The sequence below is a fragment of the Lissotriton helveticus genome, chromosome 8 (assembly GCF_964261635.1).
Source record: "Lissotriton helveticus chromosome 8, aLisHel1.1, whole genome shotgun sequence".
Lineage (NCBI taxonomy): Eukaryota > Metazoa > Chordata > Amphibia > Caudata > Salamandridae > Lissotriton > Lissotriton helveticus.
Window position 1 is genome coordinate 1,191,930,820 of NC_136069.1, and position 25,109 is coordinate 1,191,955,928.

A 25,109-nucleotide genomic window follows, 5' to 3' on the forward strand; every position below is an offset into this window, starting at 1 on the left:
TCTTCAGGGGCTTTAACGGAAGCGGTGTGCGCAACCACCGACCCACTTCTCCATTTTATATGCAACACACCCACCGATGGGAGGCTCAAATGAGACTGTGCATTCTGGGAAGTGTGGTCCGGGAAGCACACAATCAAGTCCTGTATGGACTCCACAAGTGGGCCCGTCCTCGATTCCAAGTACGACTGCTGCTTCACTTTCGTGACCCCCAGGGTACCGGGGTGGTGCATACTCCGCGGCTGGACGGCCGCGTATAAATCAAAGCTCGAAGGTGTCCACCTTTGAGTAGCACGCGAACAGCAGCTTGGTTTATGTATAGGTGAGGACGGGGATCCACTCGTAGATGCCACTCCGTACGGGATCTGCCCGACGCGTTTCGAAGCTCCATATGCTTCTCTTCAGGGGCTTTAACGGAAGCGGTGTGCGCAACCACCGACCCACTTCTCCATTTTATATGCAACACACCCACCGATCGGAGGCTCAAATGAGACTGTGCATTCTGGGAAGTGTGGTCCGGGAAGCACACAATCAAGTCCTGTATGGACTCCACAAGTGGGCCCGTCCTCGATTCCAAGTACGACTGCTGCTTCACTTTCGTGACCCCCAGGGTACCGGGGTGGTGCATACTCCGCGGCTGGACGGCCGCGTATAAATCAAAGCTCGAAGGTGTCCACCTTTGAGTAGCACGCGAACAGCAGCTTGGTTTATGTATAGGTGAGGACGGGGATCCACTCGTAGATGCCACTCCGTACGGGATCTGCCCGACGCGTTTCGAAGCTCCATATGCTTCTCTTCAGGGGCTTTAACGGAAGCGGTGTGCGCAACCACCGACCCACTTCTCCATTTTATATGCAACACACCCACCGATGGGAGGCTCAAATGAGACTGTGCATTCTGGGAAGTGTGGTCCGGGAAGCACACAATCAAGTCCTGTATGGACTCCACAAGTGGGCCCGTCCTCGATTCCAAGTACGACTGCTGCTTCACTTTCGTGACCCCCAGGGTACCGGGGTGGTGCATACTCCGCGGCCAGAAGTCTCACTGGAGCCTCCCATCGACGGGCGAGTTATATAATTGGAGAAGTGTAGCGGGTGCGCACACCGCTTCCGTTAAAGCCCCTGAAGAGAAGCAGATGGAGCTTCGAAACGCGTCGGGCAGATCCATTACGGAGCGGCGTCTACAAGCGGATCCCCGTCCTCACCTACACATAAATAAAGCTGCTGCTCGCGTGCTACTCACATGGTGGACAACCTTGGAGCGTGAATCTATATGCGGCAGTCCAGCCGCAGAGTATGCACCACCCCGTTAACGTGGGGGTCACGGCAGTGAAGTAGCAGCCGTACATGGAATCGAGGACGGGCCCACTTGTGGAGTCCATACAGGACTTGATTGTATGCTTTCCGTACTACACTTCCCAGAAGTCTCACTGGAGCCTCCCATCGACGGGCGAGTTATATAATTGGAGAAGTGTAGCGGGTGCGCACACCGCTTCCGTTAAAGCCCCTGAAGAGAAGCAGATGGAGCTTCGAAACGCGTCGGGCAGATCCATTACGGAGCGGCGTCTACAAGCGGATCCCCGTCCTCACCTACACATAAATAAAGCTGCTGCTCGCGTGCTACTCACATGGTGGACAACCTTGGAGCGTGAATCTATATGCGGCAGTCCAGCCGCAGAGTATGCACCACCCCGTTAACGTGGGGGTCACGGCAGTGAAGTAGCAGCCGTACATGGAATCGAGGACGGGACCACTTGTGGAGTCCATACAGGACTTGATTGTATGCTTTCCGTACTACACTTCCCAGAAGTCTCACTGGAGCCTCCCATCGACGGGCGGGTTATATAATTGGAGAAGTGTAGCGGGTGCGCACACCGCTTCCGTTAAAGCCCCTGAAGAGAAGCAGATGGAACTTCGAAACGCGTCGGGCAGATCCATTACGGAGCGGCGTCTACAAGCGGATCCCCGTCCTCACCTACACATAAATAAAGCTGCTGCTCGCGTGCTACTCACATGGTGGACAACCTTGGAGCGTGAATCTATATGCGGCAGTCCAGCCGCAGAGTATGCACCACCCCGTTAACGTGGGGGTCACGGCAGTGAAGTAGCAGCCGTACATGGAATCGAGGACGGGCCCACTTGTGGAGTCCATACAGGACTTGATTGTATGCTTTCCGTACTACACTTCCCAGAAGTCTCACTGGAGCCTCCCATCGATGGGCGAGTTATATAATTGGAGAAGTGTAGCGGGTGCGCACACCGCTTCTGTTAAAGCCCCTGAAGAGAAGCAGATGGAGCTTCGAAACGCGTCGGGCAGATCCATTACGGAGCGGCGTCTACAAACGGATCCCCGTCCTCACCTACACATAAATAAAGCTGCTGCTCGCGTGCTACTCACATGGTGGACAACCTTGGAGCGTGAATATATATATATATATATTACCTACTGGCGGTCGCCAGTAGGTATATATAGTTAGGATTTTTTCCCTATGGGATTTTTGAAAATTCTATGTCTAATAACTTTGGCGTTTGTGGACGGAATTGGCTGAAATTTTCAGGAAAATGGAACATTTTGTTTCTGAGCAGCCCCTGAAAATTTGGGGGGAGTTGGTCCAGGGGGGGCCGAGAAAAAAGGGGGGTCCCAAAACGTGTTTTTAACATTGAGTTTTCCATAGGGCGGTTAGCCTCACTTTTAGCCCGAACGGCTGAATGGATTTGCACGAAACTTGGCAAAATTGTAGGGACTGGTAGCCCGATGTGCCTTTTGTAGGTCTTAATATATGTGCTGCAGTGGATTTTGAGAAATTAACGGTCAAAAAAAGATATATATCTGTAAGCGCGGACCAGGCAGCGCCCCGGTACGCGTACTTTTCGCGTAACGGAACTTCGCGTAGCGAAGCTGATTGGCTCTCCGGTGTCTGTCAACATTCTAAACAGTCCGGAGCGGCCGCCATCTTGTCTCTCGGTAGGATCGAGAGACAAGAGGAGGCCAAAACAAAGGGGGAAATAACTATAAGGGGGCATAGTAGATCCTCGCTGACCCCATAGGTTTAATGTGGAGGTTTTAAAGAGGTCCCGCGGGGCAAAAAAAAAAAAAAAAATTTTTTGTTTTTTTTCGTGGTTAGCGCCCGGTACGCGAACCGGGAAGCGTTCTGGGGAGCGTACTACAATGAAAAATGAATGATAGACTTTTCAAATGCTGTATGTTAATTGATTGTTGGTTTTGTTGATTATTTTTTTTTTTTTTTTTTTTTAAGCATTTTTTATTGTGTTTCATAATTTATTAAACTTTCTAACATTTCATTGTCAGAAATTTCATTATTATCATGGAATATACATTGTAGTCTCTGAGGTTGTAAAATGTCCTCATTTGCAAGGAGGTTATCTACTGCTTGTACACATTGCAGTAGTTCTTGGTCCCAAGTTTCATCCATAAATTCAATCTCATTTGGATCAATGATTTCTGTGTTGGACTCTGGAAGGACAATTTCAAATGAAATTTTTTGTTCACTTTCCATTTTCCCTGAAATTTGCATAAAAAAAATATATATTAGTAGAGGTAGGGCACTGTTGGGATTAATTTTAGATAGGCAGTTTTTAACAGTGAATTTATCTTTGGGCAGTGTGTAGTATCAGAGTGGAAGTAGGAATATAAAAAAGTGTATCTAAATTTATAAGTACTACAGAGGGATAGTATATAACTAACAGAAAAAGTTTGCCATATTAACTTAAAGTGCACAATATACTTCAGTTTTAAAAATAACAACTTACCTTTAAAAAGAAGTTGAAGTTATTAATGAAAATCCTATTGAAATGTACACCAGGAAGTAGTAGTCAAAATGGCTGTGTTTCCTTCTCTTCCTTTATATATATTCGGGTACATAACCAATCAAATGTCAGGTAAAAAAAGTAGAAAATGAAAGTAACATTTTAATTGGTTGTCAATTCCAACACTTCAGATGTGTTTTGTGAAGTAATTTACCTCACGGTATTTAGAGAGGTCTACAGGCTAAATGGCTAAATGGAATTCCAATCAAATTTGTGAAAATGGTAGGGATTGGTATGTAGTATGAGCTAATCTATATTTGGTGAAATTGTCTCAAGTGGCTTTTGTGTGAACTACTTTCCCACCTTTTTTGATGGTGCGCTTCCCAGGAAGCGACCCGGTACGCGAACCGTTGAGCGCCCCGGTTCGCGGACCTTAAGCGTTCCGGGAGTCCACCATTTTGTGTTTCGGTCGAATTAAGATACAAGATGGAGGGCAATTAATGTTCGGAATGGGTAGAAGGGGGCACGGTAGAGTTATCTTGACCCCCTGGGTTTTCTGAGGGTGGCTGAGGAGGTTTATATGTGCGAAAAAAAAACATTTTTTTTAAAAATTTCGCGAGGTTAGCTCCCGGTACGCGTACCGGGTAGCGCCCCAGGGAGTGTACTTTGTTGAAAATTAGTGAAAAAAGTTAGAGTAAAATAATAATTGTGAGTGATTAGATGTAGGGTAGCTCTGAGAAGAGCTTTTGGGTTTATGGTACATTTAGGTACTTATAAGTAGGTACCAATGCACATTCTTAAATTCAGAGTGAAAATTCTGTTGCCCTCATCTGAGAAGTGAACTCCATCTCCTCTGTAGATATCTTGCATGTAGTAACGCAAGTTATTGTTGTACAGGGAGCCCATTCCATGGTCTCTCATGTAAGCTGAAACAGATTTGTTTACATGCTTCCTCGACTTCTCAATTTGTGGACAAAATTGGTTTGACCACCTCCATTTCTGTCTTTGGCATATATTTGAATATACCAAGGCAGTCTGAGGAAAAAGTGCCATTAATTGCTCAAAGGTGTCCTTTAAAAGCATTTCCAGACCTACACCAGTCAAAGTGCCCAAGTCATTACCTCCACAGTGCACAATTAACAGGTCAGGTTTTGGCAAATGCATAAAGGTTTTCACCAATGGTATCAATTGGTGACATTTTAATCCTCTGTGGCCAAACCACTTAATTTCCACATCTTGTAAATTGAGGTTAGGTAAATTCCTGCTTTCAACGTACCTTTGAGCCCAGTGAATATAACTATGACCAACAATCCAGACAGAAAACATGGTGAGAGAAGGTTCTCCTGCAGTCAGATGAAGTGTGGCAATGAAATGGCAGTTGAAAAAATGAGAGTTTGAAATGAAAAAAACTGTGGAGTTTCTGTGTTCATGAAGCAGTAACAGTGATTGGTGGATTTTGATTGATGAAAACAGAAAGTTAGGGTGTACAGATGTGTTGTTTGAGAGATGTATTTTGAGTGGTCAATAAAAAATCATTAAATGAAAGAAAGCACTGGATATGCAGGTGCACTGAGAGTTCAGAGTTCAATTGCAACATTGTTGTGTGAACTTGCAAACACCAGAGTTTCTCCAAGAGGTGGTTGCTATGGAAAATAGGCAGAAATGGCAGAGGGGGGAAGGGTTTTCATTTGAAAAAAAGTGAGGGAAGAGTTTTGATTGGGTGACATGAGAAATATGTGTGAAGAATTACAGCATTTCTGTGCTTTTGATAGCTGCAGACTCTGGAGTGCATACCTTTTGCTCTGCTGAAGACAAATTGGTGTGTTTCTTAGACTGTTTTCAAACTCAAAGTATTTGCTAAGGTGAGAAAATATTTCTTTATTTTAGATAGAGAATAGTGTGCTTTAAGGAGAAAATTATGATTTATGTGGCGCAAATTGCTTGTAAATATGCTCTCACATGTGCATGGAAAAATTTGATTTTGAATGTTAGTGTTATATAGCCATGTTAAAAGTGACCCAACCATGCTGGAAAGTCAATCAAAAAATGATTTCATGTGTTTTAATGACATTTTAAGTCATTTTCTCATGTGCAGTGTTTAGAAATTATGATTTGAAAATCGTTTTTGTGGAAAAGGAATTGTTTTTAAATTCATGACAAGGATATAATGGTGTATGGTTCTTTATAAGGCAATTGACTGTCCCTGATGTTATTTTTCTCATTTTAGTGTAAGACCTTTCTCTGTGGCGCAAATTGCTTGTAAATATGCTCTCACATGTGCATGGAAAATTTAGATTTTGAATGTTTGTGTTAAATAGCCATGTTAAAAGTGACCCAACCATGCTGGGAAGGCAATCAAAAAACGCTTTCATGTGTTTTAATGACATTTTAAGTCATTTTCCCATGTGCAGTGTTTAGAAATTATGATTTGAAAATCGTTTTTGGGGAAAAGGAATTGTTTATAAAATCATGACAAGGACATAATGGTGTATGGTTCTTTATAAGGCAATTGACTGTCCCTGATGTTATTTTTCTCATTTTAATGTAAGACCTTTCTCTGTGGCGCAAATTGTGTGTAAATATGCTCTCACATGTGCATGGAAAATTTTGATTTTGAATGTTTGTGTTACATAGCCATGTTAAAAGTGACCCTACCATGCAGGAAAGCCAATCAAAAAACGCTTTTATGTGTCTTAAGGACAATTTAAGTCATTTTCTCATGTGCAGTGTTTTGAAGTTATGATTTGAAAATCGTTTTTGGGAAAAAGGAATTGTTTTTAAATTTATGTGCGCCATATGCCCCCAAATTTCTTTTTTAGGGTTGCAGCAGGGTGTTCTTGAGACACCCCTGCACCTTTGGAATAAATTCCTAATTTGTGATGAGCAAATTGTTAATCGCAAATTGCACCTTCATTTATATGAGCCTCCTAGCCCATGGAAATGAATGGGTAATTTGCAATTAGCAATTTTCTCATCGCAAATTTGGAATGGTAAAGAATCGCTATTTATTCCTTAAAATTCGCTTTTTTGGAAATGCAAAATAGTTATATGATACATATGGCGGTTGATGTCTAACAAGATAAGAAGCTTAGGGATACATTTATGATGACTGGCGCAATGAAGTAGAAATCACTTACTTCATTGGTAGGCCTTTACATGAATTATCTCCTCTGTATTCTTCATCAAGCGTAACTTTAATCTGCAATCCTGAGTAGGCCTCACCTTAAACAAACCTCTGGATAGGCCACATCCTATTGTCATCCTGAATTAATCATTTAAAATGCTAGGGACAGATTTATGATAGGTGTATACCTCTTTTGTGCCACTTAGAAAACATTGTCCATGGGGAAATGACTTAAAATGTCCTTAAGACACATGAATGTGTTATTTTAAAACGTTTGCAATTTTTTTGGGTCACTTTCAACATGGCTATGTGACTGAAACAGTCAAAATCTAAATTTGCAATGCACAGGTGGGAGCATATTTACAAGGAATGTGCTTCATGGGGAAAGGTCTTATAATGTAATATGGGAAAAATGACATTAGAGACACTGAAATGCCTTATAGAGAAGCATACACCATTATGTCCTTGTCATAAATTTGCAAACCATTACTTTTCCCCAAAAACGATTTTCAAATTATATTTTGAAAACACTGCACATGTGGAAATTACTTAAAATGTCAATAATTCAAAATTTGCGATTCCTTAAATGCAATGTATCAAAAAAAAAATATGTAAAAAATGATATTAAGGACTACCACCAACTTCTAGTTTGTGGTAATTTGCGAATTCTTATCAAAAAGCATTTTTTTCAACAAAAAAAAAAGGTCCCATATGACGCCCATACATGCCATTAGGGCATGTAGGTGTGCCATGTGCTCTCAAATTTCTTTTTCAGGGGTGCAGCAGGGTGTTCTTGAGATACCCCTGCACGCTTGAAAAAAATCCTATTTTGTGATGAGCTAATTGCTAATCACAAATTGCAACCTTAATTCCTATGAGCCTCCTAGCCCATGGAAATGAATGGGTAATTTGCAATTAGCAATTTGCTCATTGCAAATTAGGAATAGTAAAGAATTGCTATTTATTCCTTAAAATTTGCTATTTAGGAAATGGAAAATAGTTTGATGGTACATATGGTGGTTCATCTGTAACAAGATAAGAAGCTTAGGGATACATTTATGATGACTGGTGCAATAAAGTGCACATTACTTACTTCATTGGTAGTCCTTTATATGTATTATCTCCTCTGTATTCTTCATCAAGCGTAACTTTGATCTGCAATCCTGAGTAGGCCTCACCTTAAACAAACCTCTGGATAGGACACACTTTATTGTCATCCTGGATTAATCATTTAAAATGCTAGGGATAGATTTATGATAGGTGTATGCCTTTTTTCTGCCACTGTGCATCACTTTTATGATGCAGCGGTGGTGCAAAATATTTGCTATGAGGTGACAACATTAAAAATTGATGCATTTAGGCAGATATGTCATGGTGTAAAAAAAAAACGTACCACATAAAACCCAATCAGCAGTAATGCAAAAGATGCACCATGTCGCAAGACAGGCCTCACTTGGGGCCATATGTATCAAGCTAATTAGCATTTGCAAAGATCAAAATTCTATGAATTTCGGCCTTTGCGAATGTTAATTAGACAAATGGTATGTATCAAACAACTTTGATGCAAAATAAGGAGTAGCAAAATTTGCTATTCCTTATTTTGCGATTGCACTGAAGCATTTGTAAATTTTGTGACTACTTAAATGCAATGTATCAAACAAAAACTATGTAAAAAATGACATTAAGGATTTGGAAACTATTGTGGTAAATTAGTGGTAATTTGTGAATTCTTTTCAAAAAGCTTTTTTTCAAAAAAACAAAAGGTGCCATATGACGCCAACACATGCCCTTAGGGCATGTATGTGTGCCATATGCCCCCAAATGTGTTTTTCAGGGGTGCAGCAGGTGTTCTTGAGACACCCCTGCACCCTTGGAAAAATTCCTACTTTGTGATGAGCAAATTGCTAATCGCAAATTAAACCTTCATTCATATTAGCCTCCTAGGCCATGGAAATGAATGGGTAACTTGCAATTAGCAATTTGCTCATCGCAAATTAGGAATGGTAAAGAATCGCTATTTATTCCTTAAAATTCGCTATTTAGAAAATGTAAAATATTTTGATGATACATATGGCAGTTCATCTGTAACAAGATAAGAAGCTTAGGGATAGATTTATGATGACTGGCGCATCACCAGGGATGTGACAGTCATCCTGCGCCACTGTTCCGCCACCCATGTTGTGCTGCATTTACAATGTGGCGCAGCATGGGGCAAAAACGGCACAGATGCGTGACGCATCTGTGCCGTAAAGGTGGTGCATTGCTGGAGTTGTATCGCAAGTGCGATGCAGCTCCAGCAAGGCTCAGGGGTGCCCCATCTCCACAATGCTGCGTCAAGACCTATGCCAGCTTCAATCAGGCGCAGGGTTTTGACGCAGCTTTCTCCTATCTGATTGTAAATGCGGCACACCATGGGTGGTAAAGCAGTGGTGCACATTAACTGGTGCATGCCTGGGGATGTGCCATTTAATATAAATCTGCCCTTTAACATTTAAGTATGTGCAGGGGACACAGAGTCGTTGAGGCTTATCCAAGGTTAAGAAGAGATGAGTCCTGTTCAGTGAAAAATTAGACATAGGCTTCACCTGCTCAGCATTGCTGGACATGGCTAAATAATAGCTGCAAAATGTTAATCTTGTTAAACAATTTTACTATTATAATCTCTGAGATTTGTTTCTTACTCTGCAACATCTCATTGTTGTTATCTTTCTTTAAAGATAAAGACAACATCAACATGAGCGACAATCAGCAATCAGTTGATTTTGACCTCATCATTGAACTCGTAATTGAAACATCAGTGGATGTTGATCCCTTGGATGATTTAAATCCTGAGGATGAAGAAGAGCGTGATGAGGATGCAGATTTGTCCGAATTATATGATATAGGATGGGAAGCTGACCTGCTTGAGCCTTTGGAATTATAAACATTTATTTTTAAAATTTATAATCAATAAAAAGTAAAAAGGTAAACCGTTTAATTTAAAAATAAAGACACCTTCAAAAACAGGTTATGTGTAGTGTCTTCAATAAAATATTAAAATATGCTCATAAAATTAGATCAGATTCACATATAAAATAGCATAGGTAACATAAATATAAATGTCATTTCTTTTCTGGTATTTCTGTATTGTAAAATTGCCAATGACTAAAAAATCTTCAAATTAAAATGTCAAGTAGTGTGTTATGTTTTTGATCACTATTACTGATTTACTGTTTGATAATAATGTTTATTAACATTTTTTATTATATTTTTCCTCAGATTCAACTGCAGATCATTTCAAGATTTTAATATGCCTACAATACAAAGACAGATAAAGGCTGCAAAAGGTCAAAGACAGCAGGAGAAAAAAAAAACGCAGCAGTCCTCTAACAAAAAGATTTCTCAAGCCACGAAGAAAGCACCGGGTAAGAGCTCTAAATATTTCATAAGAAATATTTGTAATAAAAAAAATATTACTACAGAAAATGTTTCAGTCCATAACACGAGGAGTAAATCAAATGGAAAGAAAAGGACAATGGAAAATGTTACTGCTAGAGCAAGAGATAAATCTGTGCATGATAGTAGAAGGAAACAACAGTTTAGGGAGATTCGTAAACGAATGTTCCGCAACAGGATAATTGGCAATTTGTTAAAAAATATTAAGAAAGGTCAACAGAAACTAGTTTTTTATAAGAGAAAAAAAAAAGTTGAGAAAGTTATTGATCAGGCATTTGAAATTAAACGTAAGTTATTTATTTTGATAATCAATAGAATTAGGAAGCTAAACAAGGCAATTTTTGATTTCAAAAGAAATAGTAGATGGAAGAGAATAGTTAATCGTAGTAATTTTTGTGAAGTTTTTTCTGGAGAATGGATGCATAGTTCAAGCTGTGAGGCATTTTTTAATGAAGAGAGTTATTTCCAGGATAATGATTTGGTGCATGCAGTTGACATCAGTGGTCGTGCTTATGAAGTGAAAGATGGTTGTCCAGTTGAAAAAGAAAAACTTGTGACAACAGAGGCAGAAGAGTTGTTAGGTAATGAGGTTTTAGGAAGACGTGCTAAGGGTCCTGTGTACACCTGGAAGTGTAGTAGTATTTGCAGTGTGCGACAGGATTCCATCAATTTGCTTTGTGATTTTGTACGGTCATTTAACAAAAAAAGTTTGAAGCAGAAAATGAGGTTGTTGCAAGAATTAGATCCTTGCAGAGTAAGAGAAGTGACAGGTTTGCATGGTCATTCACTGGCTTGTCTTTCCAGGAGAGTATGCCAGAGTGTTTTTCATCATTTCAGGATGCTAGCAGTGCATCATAACAAAGTGAGGAAATTAGTTAGAATGTTGTATTATGCTAAGAGTCCAGCAATTATGCTGAAACAATTATGCGCTGCTCTTTTGCATGGTTCTGAAATAGATGTGAAGAATATATGTGAAGAAATTGAGTTTTGTTACTTTGGAAGTAAAGAGGAGAATGTTGAAATTGAGCAAGAAGTAGAGGGTCATTTGGAAGATAGTGTACATGTTTCCAGTACAGATAATTTCCAGAGGGAAATTGCGACGTTTGACATGAAATCAAGTGAGAGGCCTAATTTCACTTGTGTGTGTTGTAGACGCACTTATTATAAGAATCAGACTAAGTTAGTGGATTTATATGCAAAAAGTGAAAGGGAAAATAATAGTGAATGGAAGGATTTTGCAACATACTTGATGGTAGAAAATTGTTTTGATTTGGGATTGGATCAACGTGTGTGTACTTATTGTTGTAACAAATTAAAACAAAACCAGATGCCTGCTAGAACAGTTCATAATAATCTGGAATTGGTTGAGATTCCTTCTGAATTGAAGGACTTAAATACTTATGAATCTATTTTGATTCAAAGTATCCATCCCTTTCAGGCTATTGTAAGAATGGAGCCAAAGACAGGGAAATTGCCTCCATCAGATTTACAGAGAGGATTAAAGGGAAGAGTTGTTTATTTGCCTCTAGATTTGAAGAAAAACATTAACACAATTGGAGTAGAAAAAGTGGAAGAGGAACCTCTGGTTATCTTAGTTAATGGGGTTCCGACAAAGAATAAGAAAATATGGCAAGATTTAGTAGATGTTAGGAAAGTTAAAAAGGCAACATTGTATTTGAAAAAAAATAATAAATACTATAAGAATGTATATGTTGTAGAAGAGGAAGTAAGTGAGGAAGAGGATAGCGATTTGTGTGCTGGTCAAATTGAGAAAGTAGAACCCTCTACTAGTGAGGAAATATATGAACATTATAGTGTTCATCCTTTGCATTCCAAGGAAGTCATGGGGAATGCTATTGAGTTGTTTCAAATGAAACAAGCCAAAGGGAGTCCCATTAGTGTTTGGGAGGAAAGTTTGGAAGCTCGGTGTTTCCCACAGCTTTTTCCAACAGGTCAGGGAGGAAGATATGATGAGCGACCTCATCAAATTCCTGCTTCTGAATACCGGACTTTGCGATTGTATGCAGGAGATGCTAGGTTTCGACAATGCATTCCTTATTTGTTTCATCTCCTGTTTGAAAGCGATCTGTCTGGACTGTCATATGCAGTGAACCACATCTTGAAAAGTGGTATACACATGCAAAACATCTCGGCAAGTGATTTTATGGATAAAGTGAATGTCCAAGATAGTATTTTGGATTCTCACCTGATTAATCTCATGGCGTGTCAGCGTGGTACTAATGAGTACTGGTACCGTCGTCATGGTGATTTAAAATGTATGCTGAGGAACTTAGGTACTCCCACATGGTTCCTCACTCTGAGTTGTGCCGAGTATGGCTGGGAAGACTTACTTCAATTTCTACGAGAGGCAAATGCTAACGTAGATAACATCGAATTCAAGACACCCGGAGAACTGTGCTCTTTGGATCCAGTCAATGTATGTAGGTACTTCAATCATAGATTTGAAGCTATGATGTCTTTCATCATGAATAAGAAGAATCCACCTCTTGGAGAGGTGTTGGATTTCTTCTGGAGAAAGGAGTACCAAGCAAGAGGTGCTCCTCATATACATATGTTGCTGTGGATCAAGGATGCACCTAAATTTGGAACGGATTCAGAAGACTCAGTGATGAGTTTCATCCAACAGTATTCTACGTGTGCTGTTCCAAACGCAAAGGAGAAGAAAAGCCTAAGAGAAAAAGTTCTGCGTTTCCAAAGCCATCGATGTGGAAAGTACTGCCGTCGTAAATTCCGAAACAAAGACAAGTTCTACACCAAATGTCGTTTCGGCTTTCCACGACCGGTGATTTCTAAAGGAAGAGTAAACAGTTTGATGTCTTCGCTGCGACATAATGTGATGAAGAAATCACCTAAAAACACATACAATTTGAAGAGGAATGAAGAGTCCAAGTACATCAACGACTACAACCCGGTGATTTTGTCCATGTGGAATGCTAACATGGATATACAGTTTGTGGCTGATAACTGTATGGCTGTGGCTCGGTATGTGACGTCTTACATCACCAAAAAAGAGAAGACAGAATTGAAGGATATGTGGGAGGACATTTCCCATGAAAAGAGCCTCAGCAAGAAGTTGTACAGTTTCAGTCTGAAGATGTTGTCGCATCGAGAAATCGGAGCGTACGAATGTTCTGACCGGTTGTCTTCAGCAAGTCTCTATGCCAAGTCCAGGAGTATCGTTTGGGCGAGTCTTGGTCTTGCTGCAACGCGTAATCGAGTTCTCAAACCTGTGCGGGAAATTGAGTATTTGGCGGAAAAGGAGCCAAACAGTACCGACATTTTGAAGACAAACATGTTGGATACATATTATCCAAATCGAAGCAGTCACCTAGAGAATGTTTGTCTGTATGAGGTTCTGCAAAATTACATATTCAAGAGGAACATCAAAGAAGATACTGAGAAAGGAGTGTATGCTGTAATAGGAAGTGAGGGATGTCTGGTCAAGCAAAGAAAATGCCACTTGATAAACCATCGAAAATTGAGTGGCGAATCTCCTGAAAAAAAGGAGTTTTTCTATTTAGCACTTTTGCAACTTTTCAAGCCTTGGCGTGCAGAAGAGGAACTGCTTGGAGATTTCCTCTGTTACGAAGACTCTTTCAATGCTGCCAAGGAGACCATAGAATGTCCTGCTTTTCCCAAATATGTAGAAATGTTGAATGCGGAAATTGAGCAGGTAGCAACGATTGCAGCCGAGATTGCCAGAGACAGTTCTCAGGACAGTCAGAGTTCTGCTTCATTGAGTCAGGATCCACTAGGAGGACCTCTTATTGAAAATGAAGCTGCCACTGCTATGAATGAAGTGGAAAGAGCCATGGCACATGCTCAAGAGGATGCGGTTAACTTAGAAGAGTTGGAAAGGCAACTCAACGTTGAGCAGAGGAAAATATATGACGAAGTTACCATGCAAATTGATCATGGATTAAGTCATGATAAGAAAGAGTGCTCATGTACGTCGTTGAAGCCTGTCCGACTGTACGTGAGTGGAGAAGCGGGAACTGGAAAAAGTTTCCTCATTAAAGCAATTTCATGCTATTTGCAGGAAAGGACAGAGTCATCGCTGTCTTGTGTTGTCACTGCTCCAACTGGACTGGCAGCACATAATATTAAAGGGATTACTTTACATCGTTTACTGATGCTGCCAGTGGAGCATGACAACAAATTAGAATATCACAAGCTATCTGGAGATGCTTGTTTTGAAGTTTCAAGAATCTTGAGGAAAATGAAACTTCTTATCATTGACGAAGTAAGCATGGTTTCCAATGTCATGCTTGCCTTTGTGCATTTGAGGATGCAAGAAGTTCTCAAAACAGAGTATGATGTGTTAATTGGTGGCAAACACATCATTGTTTTCGGAGATCTTCTGCAGCTGACACCAGTGAAAGGGCAACCTGTGTTCAAAATGCTCACGCATGAAGATACCAGGAAGTGCCTAGGCAGCATTGGCAACGTCAATATATGGTTAAACTTCAATTATGCTGAACTGCATGAAAATATGCGTCAGGCGAAGGATGAAGTTTACAAGACTATTCTACAAGATGTTAGAATTGGAAAAGTGACTGACCATGGGAAAGAAGTTTTAAATGCACGATTACTGTCAAATTTATATCCAGAACAAGATGTTGTGCCTGAGAATATTTTTCAGAAAATTACTGAAAAGAAATCTGGAATATGTTTGATGCCAACTCTTGCAGAATGTGCCAAATTTAACAACAAAATGTTGCATTTAGAAAAGCAAGAGATTGTGAAACTGGAAGCTATTGATAGAGTAGAGCATATGGGATCAACAATTATTTTGTCTGAGAATCTGAAAACTAAATTGGATTCATTAGAGAAGAGTATATCTAAAACTGCAGGTTTTGAAAAGACTCTGAATGTGTGCTTGAACTGCCGTATAATTTTAAGAAGGAATTTACATGTTGAAAGAGGTCTGGTAAATGGATCAATGGGTAATGTTGTTGATTTTGTGAAATACAGAAATAGAGATGGAATTGAATTTTTAAAAATTAAATTTGATGGCATTGAGGAAGTACAGCTAATTGCTCGTTGTTCTGCTAGATTTTTGCTTGTAAAAGACTTATATGTTCGCCGTAAGCAGTTCCCTGTTTGCTTGGCATATGCGGTGACAATCCATAAATCGCAAGGTTTAAGTGTAGACAGTGCATTGGTGAATATTGGCAGTTCTGTGTTCAAGGAGGGTATGGCATATGTGGCATTGTCACGAGTTAGAACTTTATCGGGATTGTACTTGATTGAGTGTGATGTCAGAAACATTTGTGCAGATCTAGATTGTGTTAAGGAATACAATAGGTTAAGAAGAGAGTATGCGCCACATTTGCCTCAGTTTCCTTTGTTTGAGAAACGTCTGGTAGGCCGGAAACGAAGAAATGAGAACAATACTGGGGAGGTTGTAGCAAAAAGACAAAAAGTGAATGAACCTAAAATTACAAGCAGAAACAAAGAGGATTCTGTTGAAGATGTTGTTGGTTTTCAGTTTGAAAACAGTTCTGGTGTCAACTGCTATGCTAATGTAGTAATTAATGTTTTGTTTTCTCTAAAAAATGTAAAAGAAGAGATTGTGGTCAATTCTGATCAAAGATTTTGCAGTTTGTTAAATTCTGTGTTAGAGAAATGTACCACTGATAGAAGAAACATAGAAAGTGTGTCTGAAATTAGAAATCTGTTAGATAGATGTTCAGGCCAAACACAATTCTCTCAAAATATTCAGCAAGATTGTCAGGAGTTTTTAATGTATATGCTTGATGTATTACATGCTGAAGGTGTAGATGTAGATCAGCTGTTTGGGCTTTCTTATCAATGGCAGCATGACTGCGAGAACTGTATGGTATCAAGTACTACTAGTGTAGACTCAGAAAGATTTATATATTTAACTTTGCCAGACAGTAAATCAGTCTCCTTTAATAAGCTAGTAAAAGCTGCTAATCACAACATGGAGTGTAGCCAATGTAAATCTGAAATGATGTCCACATTATTTATACGAACATATGGCCAGTACGTCATTTTAATGTTCCAACGATGTAGGCCTGATGGAACAAAATTGACAACTTTAATAAAAAATTTTGTAGCTTTGCAGTTGTCAATATCAGGAAGGACTTTTGTAACTACAGCAATTATATATCATGACGGCCCTTCAATAACATCAGGACATTACACAGCTTATTTAAAGTCTAGAAATGGCTGGTCATTCTGCAATGATTCTGTTTTAATTTTCAAAAAAAAATTGCCGTATGACCTTAAAAACTCTTACCTGGTGTTTTTAAAACCAAAATTTTAGGGAAATAATCTCGGGATGTGCTCTGTGGAATTTCAAGAAGTTCTAATGGCTCCTACACAATTTGGCCTTGAGGATAAGTGTAGTTCAGAGACATAACTTCTAATCATAGGACTGGACATCATGGAGATATATGTGCACTTTGAATGAGTTCAGAAAAACTGTTTCTTTTCATAAGCTAATTGAAGCAGCCAATCAAAACATGGAGTAGAGGGAATGTAAGTCTGCAATGCTGTCTACTGTTTTACATTGCTTTGTGATTAAAAGTGATGTAGAGAATTAAATAATTGTAGTACTCATAGAGGTAGTGTAAGTCTGCTTCATATTAAGCAGTATCAGTGTCATAGGAAATGTAGAACATGACTGAGCAAGAAGGGGAAGATATTACTATTCCAGGATTGTGAAAATGATCTTCAACATTTTAATTGTGAAAGTTGCGGAAATGCCAAATGATGGGATTGGCTTACAAGAAATCCAAGAGTTATAAATATCTCTGACTAGATTTGGCCTTGTGGAAAATAGTGGTAGAGAGCAAGAAGTCATTTATTGCATGTAACGTGTTTTTAAAAACGATGGAGGTTTTCTTTCAGAAAGTGGCGGGCTGAAAGTAATAACAGCACAAAAGAGTGTAAGCTGTTCATAGGACATCCTTGGACGTCATGGAAAGTAAGTTAACTTTAAGGAGTTCTGAATTTTAATTTCTGATGTTGTATGGGTTTTTTAAACACAATCATTTTGATTGTGTTTTTTTTCCCCGCTGTTACATGATGAATACCTTCAAGTCACTGTTTTTAGTGAATTTTGATACATTCTGAGAACAGCAAAAATAAACCATTTAACATGTATAATTAATTCTGTACTGTTTGCATTTATGATGTATATGTAGAACTGTGTAGGAGGCATGGAGAAGGTGAGTTTTCTGTAAGTGTTAAATTTATTGCATGCAGTGCTGCACTTCTACGTATTCTTTCATATGCTGGACTACATCTGCACAATGAGATACCTAAGCAAAGGAAACACAAGTGATGTGATTGTGAAATGAGCAAAATAAATTGCACATATTTCAATTACATCACCTGTGTTTCCTATCATTATGAATCACATTGTGCAGATCAAGTTTAGGTCTGTCCAGGGAAACATAGGAGGTTTCTACTTTGTTGAAGAGTGCAGTGGACATGACTCACTTCATTGGTAGACTTTCACAGATATTATCTCCTCTGTACACTTCAACAAGTGTAAATCTCATCTTGAACTCTGAGTAGGCCTCACCTCAAACAAATCTCTGGATAGGAGACATGTTATTGGCATCCTGAAGCGACACTTTTCTGAAACAAGAGCAATGCAAAAGATGCACCATGTTTTAAGATAGGCCTCACTTCATCTGCATCAAGATACTGTTAGTTTAAAATGTATATCTTTAGGATTGTGTAGAGGACCTGGAGAAGCAGAAGCTTCTGTCAGTGTCAAAGTTGTTGAAAAACTATTTGTCCTTCAATATTTTCCCTTGTCTTTTGTAATTTTTAAATACATGTTTTAATATTTTTCAAATGTTGGTTCTCTCTTTCACAGATTGAAAGTATAAAAATAAAATGTGATTAATTTAACGGCAATTACAAGGTAAATAGTTGTACTCTTTTCGTTACATTTCTATCACATTCACCTACTATTAGATCCACTGCTTCACTTCTTTAATCCTCAGTTTCCTGCCTTTGCTACTTTCCTCATTCCTTTCTCTATTACCTACTTACTCAACTCCTTCCACTCTTTTTCTCAGTCCCTCTGTTCTCATAGTTCCTCAGTCTTGTTCACTCACTCCATCTCTATTACTCTTAGTGTCTGTGAATTACTTTCCCACCTTTTTTTTTGGACCGCTTCCCGGGAAGTTGCCCGGTTCGCAAACCAGCAGCGTTATGGGAGTCCACCATTTTGTGTTTCGGTCGAATCAAGATACAAGATGGAGGGCAAATAATGTTCAGAATGGGTAGAAGGGGGCACGGTAGATGTATCTTGACCCCCTTGGTTTTCTGAGGGTGGCTGAGGAGGACCATAGTTCGTCACTCTTGTTTACTCTCTCTGTTTCTATTAATGTCACTGTTTATGACTGATCATAAAAATTTTTTTAAAAAAAGAACAGTAACTATAAGGGAAGGAAACAGACAGTTATGTTAAAAGAAAGACAGCTATAGGGAGTAAACTAAGGATACTGTTACCTACAATCCACTGCTGTTGATGTTACTGACCATGTCATGAATGATGTAATATGTGACATCATCAGCAGTGGATTGTAGGTAACAGTATCTCTTGTTTACTCCCTAACGCTGTCTTTCTTTTCACATAACTGTCTGTTTGCTTACCTTATACTTACTGTTCTTTTTTTTAAAAAATATTTTTTTTGGTTAGCTTCCGGTACGCGTACCGGGTAGCGCTCCGGGAGCGAACTAAGAGAAATAGAGGTTGGCAGAGTTCCAAATATTCTACCAATTTTTTTATAATGGGGAGTTAGTTCTGAAAAGAACTTTTTTTTTATGTTTTTGTTGTTTTATATATTTTTTGAGTATTTTTTGAACATTTTTTTACTTTTTTTGTATTTTCTGAACGTTTTTAAAAAAATTTTGGTTTTTTTGGGGGGGGGGGGGAAACAAAAACGATCCATTGTAAAGGGCTCAACAGGAGCAACAAAAAAAAAAGAATTTATTTTTTGGGGCGTCTCGGACAAACATTAACATGATTTTGAATAGCTCGCAAAATCAAACTGATGCTACTTTCCCTGTAGCAGATGAAAGCGCCACATTCCACGCACACTTGCTTTACGTGCCCAAACAACATTTGGATGTTTGCGATCATCTCCCTCGCCTCTGGTCCCGACACCTCTGGAACAACCGATCTTCTTGCCATTGGGAGGGGATTTTGTTGTTCGTCACGTAGCTGGGCAGCACTATAATTATTTGGGTGCCACCTACTCATATGCCGATGCATAGTGTGATTGCCGTAACTGTATTTTTTATCAGTTCCCCTTGACAATCTATCACCGCATATACGGCAAAACACGTAGCGTGCATTCACTTTTTTTTGCCCCTCAGGAATTCTATAGAATTGCCAGATGTAATTCTCCTTTCGATTGTACCTCCTGGGCTCCTCTGGCAAAAACTCAGGCTCTTCCTCCTCTTCCTCCTCTTCCTGTTCTTCCTCTTCTTGCAAAATTACTTCTGCAGGTGGTCCTCTCTTTCTTGGATTTGGTGGAGGTGGTGGGTTAGCACCAGCTGAAGCTACTAATGAAGCCATCTCAAAGTCTAAATAAAGGGTCTTTCTCTCACCAAGATGAAAGTCAGAGTGAGGAAAGAAGGAGGGGTTTTCATCATTTGGGAAAAACAAAAGTTCTAAACCAATGAAAAGTGTTCATTTTAGATCACATGACCTAGTATTACATCATTAGGAAACCAAAAGTGAAATGAACCAATGAAAAGTGTTATTACCGAGTCACATGACCTGCTGTGTTTACGTTACGCGGTCGGCGCCGCGCCGCGGATCGCTTCCGGTTCGCGTACCGCTGCGCTTCCGGGTACGCGAACGTAGCACGTAATATGACGTATTACGCGAGAACGCGAAACGTCATGCTGACGCGACGCGTCACGATGTTGTTTTGTAACGCGAGAGGTGCGCAAAAGGAACGTTTACCGGTTCGCGTACCGGGTCGCGCCTCCGGATTGAGCTAACGGGAAGCTAACCGGTACGCGTACCGGGAGCGAAACAAAAAAAAAAAAATTGTATTAAAAACATGTAAAAAATATTTTTCTATTTAAAGAATAATACATTGTAAAGGTTTTGATATTAGCTATTAAAAAACCAATGAAATTCACTGAAAAAACCATAGGTTATAGACCATATATAGTTAGGAATTAGCATTTACAAAACCTTGAAAATTCACTGAAAAAACCATAGGTTATAGACCATATATAGTTAGGGATTAGCATTTAAAAAACCTTATTTTACTCACACAAAACCATTGAAATTCCATATATAGTTAGTTGTACTAACTATATATCACGCACCCGCAATCCACTGCTGATGATGTCCCATATTACATCATTCATGACATGGTCAGTGACATCACTGATGACATCACTGATGACATCTCAAATGACATCACTGATGACATCACTGATGACATCTCAAATGACATCACTGATGACATCACTGATGACATCTCAAATGACATTACTGATGACATCACTGATAAAATCATTCATGTGATAATACGATGAACCTCTTCAGACTCTAATATAACCTTAGATACACTCAGTGTAAACACAGACTCACAGATTGTCACTCATCCATGAAGTTACACACACACCTAGACAGTCATGCAAACAATCAATCACACCTCCATTTCCTTAACTATACAGTTAAACACACCTTACTTATTCAAACATATACTAAAACATATTTACTCACTTATACAATCCTGGATACAAGTTCACAATGATCCATACAGCCACTCACACATTCACTGGCTCTTATGCACAGTTATTTATATATGTCAACTCTCACATGTATTGTATTTTACATATGTACTTAATTTGACATGTAGCACTGAGATATCTATTCACTCACCAATACAGTCATGCACACAGTCAACCGCCCATACAGCTGTTTCCAACATGCACTTTTGAACCCATACATCTATGCACAGAGTCATACACTTCCCAGCCACCCACACACACACTCAGTCTCCCATACAAATGCTTGGGCAACCAATCAATAACCCATATAGTTACTCATATAGCTACTGATCAACACATGCAGCAGTTTACAGAACAACAGACATAATGATGCACAAATTAAGACAGTTTAGTCACTAACCCATGCACTCAGTGAGACACATTTAATCACTCACTCATACATTCAGTCATGCACCTACTAAATCCTTCGTCCAGACACTTATACATCGACTCATTCATAAATATGTAAGACATATTTTAACTTTACAGAAAAATACAGTCACTGGATTTTGTCATCAGTGATGTCATCAGTGATGTCATTTGAGATGTCATCAGTGATGTCATCAGTGATGTCATTTGAGATGTCATCAGTGATGTCATCAGTGATGTCACTGACCATGTCATGAATGATGTAATATGGGACATCATCAGCAGTGGATTGCGGGTGCGTGATATATAGTTAGTACAACTAACTATATATGGAATTTCAATGGTTTTGTGTGAGTAAAATAAGGTTTTTTAAATGCTAATCCCTAACTATATATGGTCTATAACCTATGGTTTTTTCAGTGAATTTTCAAGGTTTTGTAAATGCTAATTCCTAACTATATATGGTCTATAACCTATGGTTTTTTCAGTGAATATATATATATATATAAACAAATTATACCAAATTCAACAATCAAATAATACCAATATATACTTTACCAATTTAAAAAGAAGTATTTAAATAAGAAAATAAAACATACACTATTCCTATCTAGTCTAGGAAAAGTAGGGAAAGCATTGGAATGCAAAGGGGTAAAATTGACTATTTCCCCCTCTCCAGTCTGTGCAACAGTAGGGACAGCGTTGGATTTTGAACAGGTTACATTTACTATACCCACTTCAGTCTGTGCAGCAATAGGGAAAACTTTGGACTTTGTTGAAGTAAAATTTACTGTTCCAAACACAGTCTGTGCAACAGTAGGGAAAGCATTGAACTACAGAAGTGTTACATTTACTATTCCCACTCCACTCTGTGCAACAGTAAGGAAAGCAGTGGACTTCGGAGGTGTAAAATGTACTAGTCTAACTTCAGTCTGTGCAACAGTAGGGAAAGCATTGGACTTCGAATGAGTTGAATTTACTATTCCCACTCCTGTCTGAGCAACAGCAGGGAAAGCGTTGGACTTCAAAGGGGTTAAATTGACTATTCCAACTACAGTATCTGCAACAATAGGGAAAGCATTAGACTTTGGAGGGGTAACATTTACTATTCCCACTACAGCCTTTGCAACATTGGAAAAAGCATTAGACTTGGAGGGGTTATGTTTACTATTCCAACTCCAGTCTCTGTAACAGTAGGGAAAATGTTGGGCTTCATAGAGGTAAAATGTACTATTCCAATTCTAGTTTGTGCAACAGTAGGGAAAGCGTTGGACTTCGCAGGGGTGAAATGTACTATTCCCACTCCAGTCTGTGCAACAGTAGGTAAAGTACTTCACTACAAACACATAACACATTTTAATAACCCTGTTAGTTGACCAGAAATATACAACTCTTAATAGAAAATGTATGAATATGCAATTTTAATAATTAATTTGAAAATATAAACAAATGTTATAATTTATTATTTAATTAAGTTCCCACACTAAACTTCCGCAAACCTAGAAGCCCATACCTGGACAGCAGCCCACGGGCGGGCAGTCCAAAGAGTGTGGAGGCGTGGATCTTTCAACGCTGGTGAATACTATTGCCAAATATGTTAATGCCTGTGCGTGCATTTCTACTGCATATGTATCAGATGCACACATATGCATGATATATGTGGGACAATACCTTATAACTATTAATGGGGTTTGCCCCATATGTGGGTGATGATGTATGTGTTTTCTGAGAAGAATTTGTATGTAAAGTATTGTTAGCAAGTGGAAGCTGCAAGGTAAAGGGAGTGAATGCAGTCTGTGAGAGGGGATGAACTGAGAGTTGAGTGTTTGTGTTCGATTTGATTACTAAAAGTGGTAATATGTGTTGTTTATCGGAGTGTAAGTGTTGTGTAGTTGTGTTAATGCAGTAAATGCAGTAAAAAGAAGAGGAGGGTATTAGTACGTATGGTACAAAAAGGACTCAGCTGTAGATCGCCGCACACAGGGTTGTAATCCTCTGGATGAAGATCCTGCTATGAAGAGGGACCTGGAGAAAGGGATCCATGTTGGAATCTTCCTGGGAGAAGAAGGGAGGGGTGAGTATGCACCCCAAGTCCTTTGCCACTGCCACCATTAAGCAGACGGTCAGACAGCCCTGGTCCACTCGTAGAACAGGCAACTCATAATACACATGGCGGTGCAGCTCCCCTGTATCGCCTTATGGCTGCCTTTCCCCGATTGTGAACCTGGCGGTCGGCAGTCTGCTGGCTGTCTCGATGGTCCAGCAGCGGTCTTCGCAAAGCCAATCCAACCAACTCATATTATGGCGATCGGACCGCCAAGCTCCCCACCCTAAGACCACCACCGCCGATACAGGAGTCCATAGGACTGCCAAACTCATAATAATGCCCTTATAATATAACTAAAATAAAAAAGTATAACACATATTACATTTCTAATGATCTATTAATAAATAAATAAATAATTGTTAATGAATTATAGGCTATATCCCTTCGCACCCTATGCCCTACAATCACAACGGCCCACAGCTAATATATAATGTAATAAATATTTGGGGGCTAATTATGATGGCGGTTGGTCAGATCGCTGTCCACTATTGCGGCTGTCAAGAGCTTGCCCCACAACCAGGCAGCATTACAATGCGACCGCTGTTTCAGTGGTCGCAAAGTGCTCCTTATCATAGCAGCTTCTGCTGCGGCCAAGAAACTTGGCCGCAGCACAAGCAGCTGTGATTAAGAGCACCTCCTGCACCTCCATGAACCGTGTGCCATGCACCATGTCGTGCATTGCTCACGGTGCATGGAGGTGCCCCAGGGCCACTTTACAGTGGCCCACGGTGGACAGGGGCCCTGTTTGGTGCCCCCAAATTCCATTTTTGACAGCCTTTTCATGGCTGTCTTCCCGACATGAAAAGGCTGTTGGAAAGGGATATCGTGATCCCAAAGGCGGAGCCTGCCTCGGCACTGCCGTCATTCCGAAATATGATTCCAGCCGCTGACCCATCGTTATCACTGACCGCTGTGGGTACAACCACAGGGATTGTAACCAATCGGACTGAAGGGCTGTCAGCAGTCAGACTGCCAAGGACAGCCTGTTGGTTGCATTCCGACCGCTATCGTACTAAAGCCCATAATTATTATTATTATTATTATTATTATTATTTTTTATGTTTATTAATTAATTAACAGTGAAATCACAGCACAGTAAAATAGAATTTCTCAAATGTACAGTATTGAACCCCAGTACACAGTTGGATACAGTTGTTACAGGCATAACAGCATCAGCACTTGTTCCATTTACATAATCCAGTCCTTTTTTTTTTGGTTGGCATTACTCTCTTCCATATTATTCGTCCTCTGAGACCTCCCTATCTTGATCACCCGGTAGGTCACATATATCCCCTCTGAATTTGTTCCATGCCCCGCAGACTTTACTCCACTTCCGGGGACATCCCCTATTGACGAACACCGTTCTTTCAGCAACCATGGCCTCGTCCACATCTTTACACCATTGGGCCAGCGTCTGTATTTCCGATGAGACCCATTTTTGTTCAATATTACATTGGGCAAACATAATCCCCAATGTGGCCCAATCCTGTGCCTGATGAGT